The sequence below is a fragment of the Pteropus medius genome, unplaced genomic scaffold (genome assembly GCF_902729225.1).
Source record: "Pteropus medius unplaced genomic scaffold, Ma_sr-lr_union100, whole genome shotgun sequence".
NCBI lineage: Eukaryota > Metazoa > Chordata > Mammalia > Chiroptera > Pteropodidae > Pteropus > Pteropus medius.
The window spans coordinates 11,491,313-11,498,262 of record NW_024353517.1 but is presented as its reverse complement, the minus strand read 5'-3'; positions in this window follow the sequence as shown (position 1 = coordinate 11,498,262).

Below are 6,950 nucleotides of genomic sequence, written 5' to 3'. Positions count from 1 at the left end.
TCTAACCTCTCGGGCTCTCTGGATCCTGGGTGAGAGCCTAGACCCGGGCACGCACACTCAGCGGTCCCTGAGAGTCAGGTGTCTGCTCTCTGGTGGCCTGATTCCCTCAGCTCACGGGCTGTTCCAGGGCTCTTTCCCCTCAACAATTGTCTGGTTTGTCAGCACCCTCTCTTCCCCTTGTCCTAGAAAGACCTCAAATATCATGTCCAACTGGAGAGTTGGAAAAGCTCGGATTTGGAAGGAAAAAGAGGTCAGAATCCCAGAGTCTGAGCTGGAAGGAAGCTTGAAGGCCATCGAATTAATTCACCAGCTGCTCCTCAAGCACACTGCACCAAGGATCTGGGGATACAGAGATGAACCCTGGTAGACACGGCCCTGGCTGGGGAAGAGCTGGCAGTATTGGGCCCCTTCTAGGGACTAAAGAGGGGAAGGAAGTGACTTGCTCCGGGTTGCACATTTAGTCAGTGATGAAGCTGGAACCAGAACCCAGGTCCCTGGCAGAGCCTGGCTCTTCCCGTCACGTTTGGAAGATGGAGAGAAGACCAGAGACTGGGGAGGAGGAGGAAGCAGAAAAGGACAAAGCAGGAGATGAGAAGAGGAAGAGAATGAAGAAAGTGAGGGAGGAAGGGATGAGCTGTCTATTTTTCTAGGCTGGTGGTTCTCAAAATGTGGTCTCCAGACTAGCAGCAGCAGTACAACCTGAGAACTTGTTAGATATGCAAATTCTCAGGCCCATCTCTGACCCACTGAATCAAAAACTCTGGGGATGGGGCCAACAATTCGTGGTTTTGATTCTGGTGCACAGCAGAATTTGAGAACCGCTGTTCTAGGAAGGCCAGAATTGCGGTTTTTCATCTGTGTTGGGGACGTGGAGAACGGACTGCAGAAATTGTTACTGTCATCTGCCTCCATTTATGTTCTCATCTTTTGTCATCACCCCCTCATGTGTACCCAGGACTGAGATCCTCCCTGTCTTGTGTGATGGACATGTTTAATAAGAACGCCGAGTGAGAGAGAAGGGACCTCTGGGTCTGAGTTTGCCAATCCTTAAGCCTGCTCTGTTCCCTGGCTCTTCCCATTGGGCCATGAGCTGCAGCTTCTCACAGGCAGAGATGATCGGCGGAAGTTACCAGAACTGGGCTTCAGGAGACCTGAGCTCTATTCTTTGTTGTCACTTTCGCATTGTGTGACCTCAGCCCCATTCCTTCTCCTCTCTGGGCTTCGGTTTCCCCACATGTAAAAGGTAGGTCATGATGGCTCTGATGTGCCATTCTTCTTCCCTTGATAACTGTCTGCTCTGGAGAATCTAAGGGGGGCATGTGTGGTGAAAGCTGTTTTTCCATTGCCAGATAGATCCACCAAGAGGAGGTACCTCTTACCGGTTCACACAAATGGACTAGTAAGTGGCCCTGACGCAGGGGCTATGGCCTGTCCTAAGAGGATAAAATAGATAAGTGTCCTTAGCAAGCCTCACCCTCCTTATTATAAGGATAAAAACGCTCACTTTGTACACTCCATGAGCAATTGGAAGGTACCGGCAGGATTTGTGTTCATTTAGTCCTTTTAGTCACTCCAGGTGACATGGGTAAGGTGTCAGACAGCTACAACCTAAGAGCTTGGCCGAGCTCTTTCACAGTAAGGTCCTTTCCCTAACTCCGGAGTCATGCCTCAACCACGACTCATCAGTGAACTTGCTGTCTCTGGGTTCCAGGGACTTCTAGATCAGGCCTTCCTGCCTGGTCCTATGCTGCACCTTGCTTTGTATCAATACTTGTGAGTTATGATGAACTCTGCCTCAGCTTGAGCCTGGATTCTGCCATTTCGGGCATATCTGGGTGTATCAGAGGAATGGGTGGGAGGCGATGGGGCTATAATGAGCTGGTAATTTAACCCAGGAACAGCTTTATAGAGAACCAGTAGCGCTGAGGATAGTTGGATCCCCACTCTGAACTCATAATGAGGCGAGAGAATATAAAAAATACAAGAACTGGTTTCACTAACACTTTTGTAGGTGCTGAGGCCTAAGCAACACTGCTTTGGGACACCCTTCACATATTCTATGATATGAAATACAAAGATCTCTTCTTCACTCTGCCAAGGACAGAGAGGCTCTCCAGGGATTTGGGGTGCTCACCAGCATCGAGCTTGCTCATCAGGGCACTGAGGAACAGCAGCAGATGCTATAGGATGAAACGCACTAAAGACCACCTCTGGGGACTCAGAAAGAAAGGGGGCTTTTGACAGAGGGCAGAGAACCTGTATTGGTGGTGGGGGGAAGGGGAACTAATGAGCCAGCAAAACATAAACAACGCTTTTACCCAGAATCTTAGGAAAATGAATATATATATTTTTCATTTCAACGAAGTATGCTTTATATTTTTCTATTTCTATGGGCTGTAATGTCTTTGACTAAGAACATGTCCAAACAATTTTCATTCTGGGGGACACTTGGATGGGCTGGTGTGCACAGAGAAAATCAGGAATGGTGAACATTTGCAGCAATCAATGTGTTATCAAAGGATATGACACTCTTACAGTGAGTCCTCACTCAATGTCTTTGATAGTGCAGCTTAAAGGGAAATGACGTATAATGAAATCGGTCTTACCATAGGCTAACTGATATAAACAAGAGCTCCTACGGCATATCTGGTCACAAAAAATATCTTTAAACTTCTAAATAAAGATCCAAAGCACTTCTAATATTAAACATTGAAATAAATGTGAGCTATACAGACATTTCAGAAAGATGAATAAAAACAAGTAATATAATTGTTCTCCAACCCTCTTTCCAATTCAGGGTCACAGGTGGCCAGAGCCTAACCTGGCACCTTAGAATGTCCTTGCATCCACCCAGGACAGGCTGCTTATTCGAGGGTACACTCACACACACCTACACTCACTCAGACTGGAACGGTGTGTAGACGTGGTAGTTCACCTCGTGCGCGCATCTTTGGAATGTGGGAGGAAAGTGGTGGACCGGGAGAAAACCCACACAGGCTCGGGGAGAGCATGCAAACACCGCACAGGCAGTGGCACCAGCAAGAGATCAAATTTTTTTTTCTTATCAATTTTATAATGAAATGACGTTATTTGAGGACTTGCTGTACTCCTGACGTCATTCACCGTGTATTTGATGACTGGTTAATACGTCTGAATTTGTATATTGAGATCAATGGTAGGCATATTGAGTGCTCTGAGCTTTTCCCTTTTTCAAAGTATTTTCCCCATGAAGCTGGACTTAGGGAAAGCTCTGTTCATTTGGCTATATGATATTTTATGGGTAAGCTTTCAAAGGCAGATCCTGTGTTTGTTTTCTGTACTCATCAAAGGATCTTGAACACGAAGAATGATTTCTGAGTGAGAACTATTGAGTTTCAAGACATTGTTAACTGTCTCATGCTGCTGAGGGGGAAGGACTGAGAAGAGCCATAGAATTTGGGGACAAGGAGAGCCCCAGACAGCTTTGAGCAGTTTCTACGCCACTTCAAAAACCGAGGCTTGGCCTGGAGGCTGAACTCCAAGAGGGAGGGGTGACGTCTTCTCCACCACCATTCACAATGTCTGGCATCATGTGTGGAATTGAGCAGGCACTCAATAAATGTTATTATTTATTATAAATGAATGGGAAAGTGGACAGAGTACCTCTTTCAAGATATTTGTCTAAGAAAGGAAGAGGAGAGGGATTGTTTTCGGAAGATTCAGGGTCAAGGGAAAGTTATTCTAGGATAGGAGAGATTTGATCATACAGAGTACAAGCAACTCATGGAGGGAGAAGATTAAAGATACAGTCAAGGAGGGTAACCGAAGAAGGTATGATGGATAAAATCAGGAGGACACGTAGAGAAGTCTTGGAAGAAAAACAGAAAATGCTTCTTCCTCAGAGATGGGAAAGAAGAGGGGTGGGAAAGTCTCCACCTGAGTCAAATCTGCATTCAAGTGTAAGCCCCTCGCCCCGGAGCTCAATTATTTTAGTCACCAAACCACGAAAAAAAATTTTTTCCCTAAGAAATTTCCTTGCTGTCCAGACTTTAAAATGTAGAAGAGGATTAAAAGGCTCCAGGATTAACTCTGGAGATACAGCTTTAAAGTCATTAATAAATCTCCATCTATTTCACTGAATATAAGATTTAATCTGAGTGAAAACCAGTACAAAAGGAGGTAAAGAATAAAAGAGTAAAATAGAGAATACTATATTTGGCTCTATCACTAAGACTTTCAGAGAAATTATTCATACCCCAGCTATTTCTAAGGAGGGTTTCAGATGACTTATAATGAAAACATGGGCACAAGGAAGAGAAAATCGGTACAAAAACAGACAAATCACAAAGTATGTTTGGGAAGGGAGATCATTACACCAGGAAGCAGAAAGGAAAGGACTGTAATTAAATTAAAAAAAATTAGCTGATTTAGAGATTTATAGTCAGACCTTTGATCCATTGCCATTCCCTTCTCCATTCCCCCAACTCTACTAATTTACAAATGAAATCACTGCCAACACTTATACAAGGCTGTTTTTAGCCCATTAAAAGCTGCAACAGTGAAGACTACCATGCTGTAGTTTGAAGTACAGGAGTTGTGCACTCTGACCATCCGTTATGGGTCCTTCACCGGGGCAGAGGAATATAAAGAGAAGGCCACCTAATCTGAGACAAACCATACACCTAAAGAGGTAATCAGCACAGAGAATGTATGTTCAATGTGAAGTGGACACCTAATAAGTACTGCAGGAATTCAGGCATCAAGGGCTACAATTGGGAAGGCTTCTGCAGGAGGCGGGATTCAGGGCAGGACTTGAAAAAATGTAGGGCTTTGATAAGGGGACTTTGGTAGGGAGGGCACAAAAATTAGCAAGGTAGGGACCTGCATCACCAATAGCCACAAAATAAGCACCGCAGAGGGTGTATGAATAAGAGGTATAGCTGGGGAGATAAGCGGTGGTAGATCATTTATTGGCCACATATGCACAATGTTCCAGGAACGATACTTTATAGGTAAGTTAATTATTTTGGATTTAGGACCCATGAAGGTTATCGAGGCGAGCAGAATCCAAAATGCATCTTAGGAAAAGTCACCTGGTGGACGGACAAGGGAACGAAATAGAGGCTGGGAAATGATTTAAGAGATCACTGCAATAATCTAGGCCTGGGAATGAGGGTGGGTTAGGGACCTGGATTAGAGTGATGACAGTGGAAATGATAGAAAAAAAATGTTAGGGAAGAATCAATAGTATTAGACACAGGTAGAAAAATTTTAAAAGATTAGTAAAGCTTTTTCCTAGTAAGGGTAAGTGAAAAATGTCAGATAAACTAGATCTGAACCAAGCACTGAACTTTCAGAGAATGAAAGGGATCTATCATCAAGAGATATCTTTTCTAGTCTTAAATACCACTAGGGAAGTAGATATTTTTGATCAAATAGCTCACAAGATTTAGAAAACCTTTTTGTAGAGATTTATAGTGTGGAACATATGGGACTTTCGTCTTGTCTTTAGCTCTCCCATCTGTGAGGCAAATGAACCTAATTTTGGACATCCTAAAGAAAGATTACATCACTCGCTCTAGTCTTTTCTTCCATTAGAAAATTCACTACACCTCGTTTCACCTGCTAATTGTTTTGTACACTGATTTCTATATAGTTAAAAAAATCAGTCTATGTAGTTAGAAACCGTCCAAATGAAATTGGTCATTAACACTTGATTAGCAGAAATATGGGTGAATATATGCTCAACCTGAGTAGTTTATTCCTACTTAGGGTAAACACCAGTATCCTAAGGTGTAGTCTAGAGCCAGTTTAAAGTAGTGACCCAATATTTTTTTGAAAACACACAAGCGAGAAATCAAGTTATAATGTGTTAAGAATGCAAAAGACTGACAAGGTTGAGAGTGCTAGCTGCATGCAAAAAGGTCGAGTGTCAAACTAACCAATCAGGGTCAGCTCTGTTTCAAGGATTCCCTAAGAGTGCTGCACTAGAATTAGATTTCTGTTAATCATATAATATTAGTCATAGTTAAGATGCAGAGAGGTTACCAACTAAAGAAAATTGGTAGTTAATAATTCAAAATAAAACTACATGATGATTGCCAGATGGGAGAGGTTTGCAGGGCTGCGTGGAAAAAGTGAAGGGATTAAGTACAAATCGACAGTTAATAAAGTCACAGGAATGTAAAGTACAGCACAGGGAATATAGTCAATAATCTTGTAATAACTATGTATGGTGCCAGGTGGGTACTACACCTATTGGGGGGCTCACTTCATAAGTTATATGTCTATCAACTATGCTATATACCTGAAACTAACATAATATTGAATGTCAACTGTAATTGAAAAATGAAACAAATTCTAATCTTTGGTGTTCAACAAACTAGATTTTCTAAAAAGATTAAGACTGTCTCCATGGGCTGTTTTCCGAATTGTAAGGCTATTAGACAATCTCACGTTTAACAAATGGCTATTTTCATTTGTTGCTCAGACTATTTTTCAGACTATTTCAGACTATTCTTCTCATTTGCTAATGTCCTAAACTGACTACTTTTCTTTCCCTTAGATACACCAGCAATGAGAATCTGGCACCCGTCACTGGCATATCCAGTTATTGGATCATCTGAGCATTATTGAAGGGAATTTGAAATTCTAAAAATCCTAAATTGCTTATTCTTACAGTCTCCAACTTTAGGAACAAATTTGTTCTGTCAATAAGCTCTTGGGATCTATTATTGTGCATTTAAAGTTTGTTTTAGGATGACAGGGTCCTATGCAACTGCTAAAATGTGTGGATGTTCATAGCAGAGATGGAGGTGGAGTGAGGGAGGGCCTGTCATGGCTGTCAGATCAGAAATCCATTTCTGGTTCTGCCTCTTGTTCCTGCAGGCCTAGAATTGCAAAAAAGTACAAAAATATAGTGGGATAAACTGGAAACAATCCAAAAGTACTTCAACTAGTGAATGAATAAA